This window comes from Mauremys mutica, chromosome 1 (genome assembly GCF_020497125.1).
Source record: "Mauremys mutica isolate MM-2020 ecotype Southern chromosome 1, ASM2049712v1, whole genome shotgun sequence".
NCBI lineage: Eukaryota > Metazoa > Chordata > Testudines > Geoemydidae > Mauremys > Mauremys mutica.
The window spans coordinates 11,128,272-11,141,532 of record NC_059072.1 but is presented as its reverse complement, the minus strand read 5'-3'; the positions used below and the strand labels follow the sequence as shown (position 1 = coordinate 11,141,532).

The window sequence follows — 13,261 nt, the reverse complement described above, 5'->3', positions numbered from 1 at the left end:
GAGGAGAAGGGGTACAACAGAGACATGCACCAGTGCCCTGTGAAAATAAAGGAGCTCTGGCAGGCATACCAGAAGGCAAGGGAGGCAAATAGTCGCAGTGGTGCAGAGATGCAGACATGCCGCTTCTTCAAGGAGCTGCATGCCACCCTTGGCAGCGACCCCACCTTCACCGCCAAGCACCCCATGGATACTTCGGGGGAGCTGGAGTCACATCCCATCGCAGTGAACCCTGATGAGGGACTAGGAAGAGTAGGAGGAGTATGTGGGACAGGCAACCAGGGGATCCAGTGCGGTAGCAAGCCAGGATCTGCTTTTGATTCCTAAGCAGTTGAGCCACTCCCAGCAGTACAGCACTGGTGAGCCTAATGCAAGGGAGGGAACCTGTGGTAAGTAATCAGTTTGCTTCGGTATTGCAGGGATGCATCTGCTCATGTACTATTTTTTTAAATCAGGCTAGAAGAGGTAGTGAAATAACCAACAGAGGTAGGGTTGTTGTCTGCCTCTCATTCCCGCTGTACATCTAGCCAGAGGGGGCCCTCTGGAACAGTTTGTTTATGCGCACTGGAATGTCCCGTGAATCCTCCATGGAGATCTCTAAGAAACTTTCCTGGAGGCAGTCTGCAATCCTCTACCGAAGGCTTCTTGGGAGGGCTGATTTGTTTCTTCCCCCACATTAGGGCACTTTGCCACACCGCTCGGCAATTAGCTCAGCAGGCACCATTGCAGCACACAGGCTAGCAGCATACAAACTCAGTCTGCAGCCAGATGCAGGCAGGAGCTGTTCCCTTTCAGCCTCAGTTACCCTCAGGAGTGAGATATCAGCTACAATAATCTCTGCCTGTGGGAAATGGTGCCAGTATGCAGTACAATAGCCCTACCCTCTTGTATTGATGCCCCAGTGCTATCCTCCTCCTTTATTGTCCCAACTTGCCCTCTCCTGGGCTGTGCTCACCGAGGCTGGGGCTGCCACCATGCTCTGAGAGTCCCAACGGGAAGTGAGAATGCTGTGCTTGTAACTTGTGTGGGTTAAAGGGAGTGAATGCACTGACAATAATTCTGTCTATTGTTTCTTTAGCACACCAGCGGAGCAACTTGCCAGATGAGGAGAAAGAAGAGGACAAGGGAAGACATGTTCCAGGATGTCCTGAAAGCCTCTGGTGCTTTGGGTTATGAGCAGAGGGCTTGAAGCGTGGCAATCAATGCCAACATGCAGGAGGGACAGAAGAAATGTGCAGCTAGAGATGATAGTGCTTCTCAGTAAGCAAACAGACATGCTACGGTTTCTGATTCAACTTCAGGTTGACCACAGGTGTGCTCACCTCTCCTTGCAACCCATACAGAACTGCATTCCAAGACTTCCCTACACTTACATGGAATGTGGCGGGGGGGAGTCTTCCAGGGCCACAGCAGTACCCAAGGCACTCCACCCCCTGGGAGATTACACACAATGACAGTCACACATACACCCAGATGTGAGAGCCTCATGGGTGTATGTGCCTGTGATTCCTTGTTCTTTCACCTTTAAAGATACTTTTCTCTGTACGTATGAAATTTACTTCAGTATTACATAGGTATGTTTGCATGGGTGTCCAATAGAAATGAGTGTAACTGGTAGAACTCAAACCCTCAGTGAATTAGGGATATGTCTACCTTGCATGCGACGTCAGCTCCAGCGGACTGGGCGAAAGAGATCAATAAGATCCAATGGCCAAGAAGGCGGTTCTGCAATGCGTTATGGAAAGCGAAGGGCTTGATGAGGCACGAAAGACATCAAGACCATCCACTGCAACCAAAGAAGTTACCAGTCGTGACGATTTTTCGTACCATGCACCTTCCCTGACCAGCCGGCACCGATGTTGGTGAAATGACTCCGATGATCCACCAGCGCTTGCTATAACACAGAAAAGTAGCATTTTCTATTGATGTACTCCATCACAAGGTGGCCTGGTACTAAAATAGGGATATGTGAGCCATCTATCACCCCATGGCAGTTCTGGAACCACACTGCCGCAAAACCATCCACTATTTCCTGCACATTGCCCAGAGTCACAGCCCTTCATAGCAGGATGTGATTAATGGCTCTGCATACTTGCATAATAGCAATCCCCAGCTTCCACACAGCGATTGCCACTCGCTTCTCCACCATGAGCTCAGCTCTCATTTTGGTGTCACTACATTGGAGGACCTGGTGCAAACTCCACACACAGTTCCAAGAGGGTGGACTTGCGCATCCGAAAGTTCTGCAGCCACAGCTTGTCGTCCTGTACCTGCATCACAATGTGATCCCACCAGTCAGTGCTTGTTTCTCGTGCTCCGAACTGGCAGTCCACCATGTGCAGCTGCTCTGTGAATGCCAACAGCAACACTGAATTGCTTCTTTCCATGACACACAGCAAGGCAGACACCAAGGCATCATCATCAGACTCACAGCTAAGGAAATACTGCAGGACCAGGTGCTTTGCGCTCATAATGCTCAGCACAATATTGAAGAGCAGTGCAGATCCATGCTTTCTGACAGAAATGGTGGGCATGTAGGTTACTGGGGCTTTTGAAAAGCGGCATGAAACCTACTATGATGCCCATCGAATGATGGGATGGAGAAAACTGCCTCACAGGATGCTGAACTGCCCCCATGCGGCATTGCAAACCCTTCCCAAAACACTCTGGGCTAGATGGTGGCGAGTTGCAAAGTGGGATAGCTACCCACAGTGCACTGCTCTCTGCGTCAATGCAAGCGCTGCTCCTGTGGATGCGCTCTGCTGACACAAGGAGCATAGTGCGGACGTGCAACAGTGGTTTAATTACAGCGGTGGCTGTACAACATAACTTAAATTGACTTAATTCTGTTGTGTAGACAACCCCCTAGGCCTCAGAGCATCACAGCTAAATACAAGGTGGCACAGATTGTTTAGCAATAAATAGTTAACACATATTTCAAGGGACCTTTCAAGGTGAAGTGGCTTGTTAACACTTCTCCAGTGATATGGAGGAAAGGAAGGGAAGGGGGAACTGGAGGGGTCATTAGTGGGTTACATTGTCTCTTTAATATCCCGGGACTGACACAACTACAACAACACTGAAAGAAAAAGTAGATAAGTAGAGATGGGACGTTATATGGACATTGGCAGATATGACCCAGGCACAACCTAACTCTCTCCTGCTGAAAACATCCCAAAAGGTTAATACTTAAAATAAATAGATACCACAAACCACCAATTACTGAATTCAGTGTGCCAAATTCTGCCCTCAATAACACTAGTGTAAATCCAGAGAAACCCCACTGGCATCTATGGAGCTATTCTGGATTCAACCTGTATAAACTCATTCAAATTACGCTTCACCCATTGTATTTCAATTCCTTTCATTATATTACAGACACTCACCGACTTACGCAAGGCGTTCCGAACACCTTGCGTAACTCGAATTTTGCGTAAGTCGAGAATGTAAACCCGACCATTACGCAAAACATAAGTCGGGTTTGTGTAACCGGGGGAGTATCTGTATAATGAATTACATTAATAAGGAAGCAATTATGTCCTACTTCACTGGGGTGGTTGCGAGGTACTCACATGAACGTAAAGGGAGCCATAGAGGTATCTAAAATAGATGGTTAAATGAGTTAGATTGTAAGCTTTTGGGGGCAGAAATCATCTTTTTATTCTGTGTTTGTACAGAGCCTAACACAATGGGGTGCTGGTGCATGATTAGGCCTCTCAGGTGCTATGGTGCGAAGCATCACTGGTTTCTCTTCTAATGGTACGAAAGGGCACAGTACCGAACACTGACACAATGCAGCAGGTTCACTCCTGTCCACCGAAACCGATAACACTGACACTTGTGTTGTCGGCTATACCGGTATCAACGGTGAGACAAGGTCCCTAGTAGCGGCAAACGCCTCCGGTGTGGTCGGTACCGACACCGTACCGGTTCCGCGTGGTGCCACCAATATAAAAGACTCTTCTACACCCAGACTTGACGGTACCTGCTGATGTGCCTGTGTCAATAGTGCCGTCTTCTGCAGTACCAAGACAGAGGAAACCATACTCAACTCTGATCCCTATCCCTGGCAGTCTTCGGCACGGAGGATTGCCCCCATTTGGCAGGCTGTTTCTTATACCTTTTTCTAGGCACCGGGAATGGAGATTGGTGCCGGGACTCCACTTTGATAGGAGGAGCACTCCTTACTGACGCCGAGGCACTCAGTGCAGAGTCTGACCGGCCTGGATCAGATGGGGGTCTCAGTGCCGCTTCCATGAGCAGAATCCTCAGTCTGGCCTCTCAGTCCTTCTTTGTGCAAGGCTTAAAGTCCTTGCAGATCTGGCAATGGTCCCCAGTATGAGCTTCTCCCAGGCACTCCAAGCAGCTGGAGTGCAGGTCACTCAGGGCATAGCCTTGCTGCAGAAGGTGCAGGGCTTAAAGCCCAGTGACCAAGGCATCCTTCAGCACAAGTAAAAGTAACTAAAACTAACTATGTACAATAACAAGGAAAATCCACTGAGAGAATTGTGAATGCAAGGAGAGCAGTTCCAGAGACCGCTGCGGGTGATAAGAAGGAACTGAGGGTGCACAAGCTTGCCTGGGTGCTTTATACCAGTGCTAACAGTGCGTGGTGCCAGAAGACACTTGAGCCGCCCCAACAGGTACCACTGAGGGAAACATTTCTGGTGACTGTGCGTGGGACACACACAATCAATCAATCACTTGAAGAACTAGCAGAAGCAATCTCAGAACCATTAGCAATTATCTTTCAGAACTCAAGGAGGATGGGTGACGTCCCAGAGGACTAGAGAAGGCCAAACATAGTACCTATGTTTACAAAGGGGACCTAGGGAATTACAGACCAGTCAGCCTAATGTTGACTCCTGGAATGATACTGAAACAAATTAATAAGCAATCAATTGCTAAGAGGATGATAAAATAATAGAATCATAGAAGATTAGGATTGCAAGAGACCTCAGGAGGTCATCTAGTTCAACCCCCTGCTCAAAGCAGGACCAACACCAACTAAATCACCCCAGCCAGGGCTTTGTCAAGCCAGGCTTAAAAAATTCTAAGGATGGAGATTCCAGCACCTCCCGAGGTAACCCATTCCAGTGCTTCACCACCCTCCTAGTGAAATAGTGTTTCCTAATATCCAACCTAGACCTCCCCCACTGCAACTTGAGACTATTGCTCCTTGTTCTATCGTCTGCCATCACTGAGAACAGCTGAGCTCCATCCTCTCTGGAACCCCCCTTCAGGTAGTTGAAGGCTGCTATCAAATCCCCCCCTCACTTTTCTCTTCTGCAGACTAAACAAGCCCAGTTCCCTCAGCCTTTCCTTGTAAGCCATGTACCCCAGTCCCTGATCATTTTCGTTGCCCTCTGCTGGACTCTTTCCAATTTGTCCACATCCTTTCTGTACTGGGGAGCCCAAAACTTGACGCAATACTCAAGATGTGGCCTCACCAGTATCAAATAGAGGGGAATAATCACTTCCCTTGATGTGCTGGCAACGCTCCTACAATATGCCATTAGCCTTCTTGGCAACAAGGGCACACTGTTGACTCATATCCAGCTTCTTGTCCACTGTAAACCCCAGGTCCTTTTCTGGAGAACTGCTGCTTAGTCAGTCAGTCTCCAGCCTGTAGGACTTTGCACTTGTCCTTGTTGAACCTCATCAGATTTCTTTTGGCCCAATCCTCCAATTTGTCTAGGTCACTCTGGACCCTATCCCTACCCTCCAGCATATCTAACTCTCCCCACAGCTAAGTGTCATACGCAAACTTGCAATCCATCCTATCATCCAGATCATTAATAAAGATGTTGAACAAAACTGGCCCCAGGACCGACTCCTGGGGCACTCTGCTTGATACCAGACATCAAGCCATTGATCACTACCCATTGTGCCCAATAATCTAGCCAGCTTTCTGTCCACCTTATAGTCAATTCATCCAACCCATACTTTTTTAACTTGCTGGCAAGAATACTGTGAGAGACCGTATCAAAAACTTTGCTAACGTCAAGGCACATCACGTCCACTGCTTTCCCCATATCCACAGAGACTGTTTTTGCATCATGGAAGGCAATCAGGTTGGTCAGGCATGACTTGCCCATGTTGACTGTTCCTGATCACCTTCCTCTCTTCCAAGTGCTTCAAAATTGATTCCTTGAGGACCTGCTACATGATTTTTCCAGGGACTGAGGCGAGGCTGACCAGTCTGTAGTTCCCCGGATTCTCTTTCTTCCCTTTTTTTAAAGATGGGCACTATATTTGCCTTTTTCCAATCATCAGGGACCTTTCCCGACTGCCACAGGTTTTCAAAGATAGTGGCCAATGGCTCTGCAATCATATCAGCCAACACCCTGAGCACCTGCATCCGGTCCCATGGACTTGTGCATGTCCAGCTTTTCTAAATAGTCCTTAACCTGTTCTTTCACCACTGAGGGCTGCTCACCTCCTCCCCATACTGTGCTGCCCAGTGCAGCAGTCTGGGAGCTGACCTTGTCTGTGAAGACCAAGGCAAAAAAAGCACTGAATACTTCAGCTTTTTACACATCATCTGTCACTGGGTTGCCTCCCCCATTCAGTAAGGGTCCCACACTTACCCTGACCTTTTTCTTGTTGTTAACACACCCATAGAAACCCTTCTTGTTACCCTTCACATCCCTTGCTAGCTGCAACTCCAATTGTGCTTTGGCCTTCCAGATTACACCCCCGCATGCTTGAGCAATATTTTTATACTCCTCCCTAGTCATCTGTCCAAGTTTCCACTTCTTGTAAGCTTCCTTTTTGTGTTTACACTCACCATTCTCTGTTAAGCCAAGCTGGTCACCTGTCATATTTGCTATTTTTTCTGCACATCGGGATGTCTGTTCCTGCGCCCTCAATAAGGCTTCTTTAAAATACAGTCAGCTCATCTGGACTCCTTTCCCCTGATATTAGCCTCTCAGGGGATCCTGCCCATCGGTTCCCTGAGGGAGTCAAAGTCTGCTTTTCTGAAGTCCAGGATCCGTAATTTGCTGCTCTCCTTTCTTCCTTTTGTCAGGATCCTGAACTCGACCATCTCATGGTCACTGCTGCCCAGGTTGCCACCCACTTCTACTTCCCCTACCAATTCTTCCCTGTTTGTGAGCAGCAAGTAAGAGGAGCATGGCCCCTAGTTTGTTCCTCCAGCACTTGTACCAGGAAGTTGTTCCCAATATTCTCCAAAAACTTCCTGGATTGTCTGTGCACTGCTGTATTGCTCTGCCAGCAGATGTCCGGGTGATTGAAGTCTCCCATGAGAACCAGGTCCTGTGATCTGGAAACAACTGTTAGTTGTCCAAAGAAAGCCTCGTCTATCTCATCCTTCTGGTCTGGTGGTCTATAGCAGACACCCACCACAATATCACCCTTGTTGCTCTTGCTTCTAAACTTAACCCAAAGACTCTCAACTGGCTTTTCTCAAGTTTTATAAGGTTATAAGGAATAGCCAGCATGGATTTGTCAAGAACAAATCATGCCAAACTAACCTAATTTCCTTCTCTAACAGGGTAACTGGCATAATGGATGGCAGGGGGAAAGCAGTAGAGGTAATATATCTTGATTTTTAGTATGGCTTTTGACATGATAGTCTCATAAGCAAACTAGGGAAATGTGGTCTAAATGAAATTACTATAGGGTGCATGCACAACTGGTTGAAAAACCATACTCAAAGATTATTATCATTAGTTTGCTATCAAACTGTGAGGCTATACTTAGTGGGGTCCCCCGGGGTCAGTGCTGAGTCTTGTACAATTAAATATTTTCATAAATTAGCTGGATACCTGCATGGAGAATATGCTTATAAAATTTGCAAATAACTTCAAGATGGGAGGACTTGCAAACACTTTGGAGAACAGGATTAGAATTCAAGATGATCTTGATAAATTAGAGAACTGGTCTGAAATCAACAAGATGATATTCAGAAAGGACAAATGCAAAGTACTTCACTTAGGAAGCAAAAAATCAAATGCACAACTACAAAATGGGGAATAATAGGCTAGATGGTAGTACTGCTGAAAAGGATCTGCGGGTTATAGTGGATTACAAATTGAATATGAGTCAATAATGTGTTGCAGTTTCAAAAAAGGCTAATATCATTTTGGGGTAATTAACAGGAGTGTTGTAATGTATGACATGGGAGGTAGTTGTCCCACTCTACCTGTTACTGGTGAGGACACAGCTTTGTCCAATTCAGGGCACCACACTTTAGGAAAGATGAGGACAAACCAGAGAGAGACCAAAGGAGAACAACAAAAGTGACAAAAGGTTTAGAAAACCTGACCAATGAGGAAAAGGTAAAAAAATTGTGCCTTTTTAGTTGTGAAGGGGAACCTAATAACAGTCTTCAAATATGTCAAGGGCTGTTATAAAGAGGAGGGTGATCGACTGCTCTCCATTTCCACTGAAGGTAGCACAAGATGTAAGGGACTTAATCAGCAGCAAAAGATACTTAGGTTAGATATTACAAAAAAATGTCTAATCTAAGGGTACGTCTACACTTACCTGCCGGTTCGACGCGGAGAGTTCGACTTTTCGGAGTTCGAACTATCGCGTCTGATCTAGACGCGATAGTTCGAACTCCGGAAGCACCGCGGTCGACTCCGGTACTCCACCTCGGCAAAAGGAGTTGGCGGAGTCGACGGGGGAGCCGCGGAGTTCGACCCCGCCGCGTCTGGACGGGTGAGTTGTTCGAATTAGGGTACTTCGAATTCAGCTACGCTATTCACGTAGCTGAATTTGCGTACCCTAATTCGACCCCCGCCCTTAGTGTAGACCTGCCCTAAGAGTATTTAAGGTCTGGAATAGGCTTCCCAGGGAAGCTGTGGCATCCCCATCATTGAAGATTAAGAACAGGTTGGATGAACACTTGTCAGGGATGGTTTAGATCAGTGATCCCCAAACTTTTCAGCATCACCCCCACCCCTTACCCCTGTCTGTGCCAGGGCCATGGGCTCAGGAGGGTGGGAGATGTGGAAAGGGGTAAGGGAGCTGAGGCTGGGGCCACAGCCGGGGGTGGGTCTGGGGCCGGGAACAGAGCCGTGGCCAGGAGCCAAGGCTGGGGGTGGGGACAGTAGAGCTGTGAGTGGGGCAGGGCTGGGTGGCGCTCCCTCGCTGCCCCAGGCCCCACCATGCCCCCGCCGAATGTTCCTCCATGCCCCCCTAGGGGAGCTTGCCCCACAGTTTGGGGATCTCTAGTCTACATTTACATGATCCTTCCTCAGTGCAGAGGGCTGGACTTGGTGACCTCTGCTCCAGCCCTACAGTGCTATGATTCTGTGATTTCCAAAAGACTATTAAAGGAGTGCAGGCTTCATAGTAGCAGGAATTGAATATGCCCATGCTTTTATTTTACCTCTGAAAATATCCAATTTAAAAAAATTCTGTAAAAATGTATTTAATTTTTCAAAGATTAAAAAATGCAGCGCAAAGGAGAATGGCTTTCATGTTAACAGAAAAAAAGAAAGTTCGCACCAATCTTCAAGGCTCTTTGACACACTACAGTCATCAATAATTTCCAAACCCATATGTTAGAAACATATTCAGCCCTTGATAGAGGAGAAGGAAAACACAATGTGCTCTGCACTGTTAAACATATTTTAAAATTGACTCAGCAATATATAGGAAACCTCATCCAATCTTTTAATGAGTCTACTGTTTTCTGTCTGCCTGATCTGAAACTCCGTTCTTTGATATTCAGATGAGTAATGTTGGGTTTTGTTATTACAATCATGAATTTTCATCAGATTATAGGATGTTTTTACATCGTCAAATAAGGTCTTCTTAATACAGGCAGTTAAAAACATATATCTTTAATACTGGATACTGGCCAAGGCCAACATATCATATAAATGAGGATCAACTGCAAGGCTTGATGTCTATAAATGCCAACAAAACACCTCAATGTTTCTTGGTCAAAACAGAAACGACCACCAGGCTAAATCATAAACATTCAAAATACTCTGAGTAACTAAGTACTCTATTCAACACAACACTAAGGCCTGCTCTACAGTTACAAGCTTTGCCAGCATAGCTATGTCAATAGTGTGACTGGGATGGGGTGTACTCCCCACACCGGCTCTGAGATGGACCCAATCAGCCAATTCAGTGGCAAACAAAGGAGATTTCGGCTGTGTAGAGAGCCTTGTGAGGGAACAGGCAGGGTTTACATAAAGCCAAGGGCTGCAGGGTGAAGAGCACAGTCATTCTCCCCTGAGACCTAGTAAATCCTCGGAGACAGGGGTCTGACTAGAATGAGTGGAAGCAGGATAGGAAGTAGTCCAGGGGAAAAAGGAGTAAGGTTAGAGAACCTGCAGACCTTGGCCTCGTCTACACTGGGGGGGGAGGGGGGTCGAACTAAGGTACGCAAGTTCAGCTACGCGAATAGCGTAGCTGAACTCGAAGTACCCTAGTTCAAACTACTTACCCGTCCAGACACCGCGGGATCGAAGTCCGCGGCTCCCCCGTCGACTCCACCACCGCCATTCGCGGTGGTGGAGTTCCGGAGTCGACGGGAGCGCGTTCGGAGTTCAATATATCGCGTCTAGATGAGACGCGATATATCGAACTCCGAGAAGTCGATCGCTACCCGCCGACCCGGGCGGGTAGTATGGACGTACCCCTTGACTACTTGGTAAAGGGCTCTGGACTGGAAGCTAGAGTACAGGGTGGGCCTGGGTTTGCCTACCAGCCCCTGAGGAGTTGTACTGCTTGGGGCAGTGAATTAAAAGAATGCCTGGGTCACTGCAGGAGGGACAGGGTCAGGGCAAATGGCGTGAGAACTGCCTGACGCCATTTGAATAGAAGAAACTTTGAAGTATCTCACTCTGGAAGGGGAAGCTACTTAGTGACCTGGTCGGAGGGACAAGTCACGAAGAGAAAGCTGCAGTTCCTGGAGCAAGAGAAGGGCTGCAAAGTGTGAGAGAGAGAGAGTGGGATGGAGTGAAACCACTGGAAAGGGGTGTTGGCCATGTAGCGCTAATCCCCAGCACAGCCAGGAGGAGGCGCCGTCAAGCGGGGAGTAGAGCACCTCATCACAATGACACTGGTAAACCAGGTGCCAGCTCTTGCAAAGGCTTTAGGTCTCAGCTAAGCATGGACAAAGTCATTGCTGGAAACCAGTCTGTTTCACCTGGGTGTTAGTATGGTTAAAATGGGTTACTGAACTTATAACAACGTGTTTAGACTTTATGACATGCTTGTAAACTGCTGCATGCATTAATCTCACTTATACGATCTTTATCATGTGCTGTAAGTTTTTGCTTTATAATTGTAAAAATGTTTGCCCTGAAACTGTCAACCTATCAGAAGGGATTGTCTCCTGCTCATTAAGATGACTATCAAAACTAAATGGGCCTTTGTGGGACACCACAATACAAAGACGTTATTAGCTGTCCCTCCACACCCATGAAGAGGCTACATGCAAAAGGGCTCATCCCATCAGTTTGAATTCTGAAAGAAGGAAATAAAGATAGTGAAGAAAATGTTTCTTCTCTTTTTGTCAATTGGTTTCTCATAGGGCTGGAGCCACGAAACAGAAGCAAAGATCCCCAGGGACAACCTAGATTAGCCCTGAAAGACATTCAGTGCTGACAGAGTGCTACAACTCTGTTACCTTTTGGAACCATAGACTGTAACTCATTTGTGTACATAGATATGCCTGCTTTAACCTGTAACTCTCTCATTTCTTTTTTCCTAGTTAATAAATCCTTAGCTGGTTTACTATAGGATCATCTACCGGTGTTGTCTTTGGTGTGAGATCCGAGGTACAAACTGACCATGGGTAAGTGACTAGTCTCTTGGGACTGGAAGAAAATCCAGCATCTTTTGTGATCTTTGGTGCATATATAACACTGACAGACCCTCGTCACTGGTAGGCAGGATGGAACCTGGCGTCTCTGGAGCTTAGTGCATGAGCCTCTGGAACTTACCACTTAAGCTAAAAGCCATATGGCTGTTAGCTAAGGCTGTAGAGCAGACTTATTAATCTCTTTCTCAGTGGTCTCAGTGTCACTAGATAAGACTGAGCACCACACCCAGGAGGTGTGTGGGTTACACATAGCAACCAACTATCACTAAGTGTAGCTTGCCCGGATGGCAAGACAGTCTAGTCAATTCTAGTCTAGAATGCCCAAGGGACTATCTGTGACTCCATGGTAAGACTATTAAGAGTGCTTCAGGAGTTCTCATTTGTTACCGGGTTGGTGAAATCTAATTACAGAACATACAACCAGTTTGGGATGTCTGCCCTGAGGTTGGCACTCACAGTCGTGAACCATTCCAGACAGCGTAACAAGTAGGAACATGATTTTTTGCAGATATAGCTATGCCAGCAAAAGCCCTCATATAGACACAGTTATACGGGCAATAGTCTGTTTGCCAACATAGCTTATTTCTCTCAAGAAACTGGTATAAAATATACTGTCAAAATGACTTTTTCTGCCAGTATAAATTGCATCTTCAATAGGAAGGTTTAACAGTATAGCCCCACCTGTACAGCTACACCATTGAACCTTTAAAACGTAGACAAGACCTCAGTATAGACAACACCTCCGTACTGGTCTGTGACATCCAATTCTAGGGCACAATCCTGAGCCACCTTACACATGGATGTAAGGGTGTGAAAAGCACCATAAACGCTGGGGGGATTTTTTGTAGTGGGGGTGGAGAAAGCAAAAATACTATGTTCTCAAAGGGCCCTTTCGTTTCAACACATCATGGATATAACCCGCACAACAGATCTCTGCAAAAGACTGCAGGGAAAAAGTGGACATATCTCATGGGCCTGCACTGAAACCACACAGCCTGAAACCACAACTCAAAACGGCTACAGGACCCAATCAGCAGACTGCATCTGCTACTTCCCACCAGTGGCGTATTATCACCTAATCCAACAAGGCCTAGGGCGGCAAATTTATAATAGCAGCATTTTTGTAACCGCGGCATTTTTGCACAAGCCCACTGTCTGTCGCATGCCTGTACACAGGCGCCAACTTTTGTCAGCGCCAGTGGGGGCACACGCCCCCCCCGGCCCTGCCCTGACTCCACCCCTGCCCCAGAGTCCCCGCTCCAACTTCACCTCTCCCTGCCCCTATTGGATCCCTCCCCAAATCCCTGCCCTGGCCCCACCTCCTCCCACAAGTGCGCCACGTTCCCCCTCTTCCCCACTCCCTCCCAGGCTTGCCGCACGAATCAGCTGTTTCGCGGTGCAAGCGCTGGGAGGGAGGGGGAAGAAGCAGAACCCAGCGGCGCGCTCAGG

The 13,261-nt window shown here is 47.3% G+C and overlaps 1 long non-coding RNA gene across 1 annotated transcript in view; it reads right to left on the bottom strand.

The window, feature by feature from the left end:
• LOC123351974 overlaps positions 1-13,261 on the bottom strand; it is a 180,926-nt gene that overhangs the window by 59,038 nt on the left and 108,627 nt on the right. The gene's annotated exons all lie outside the window — the stretch shown is intronic.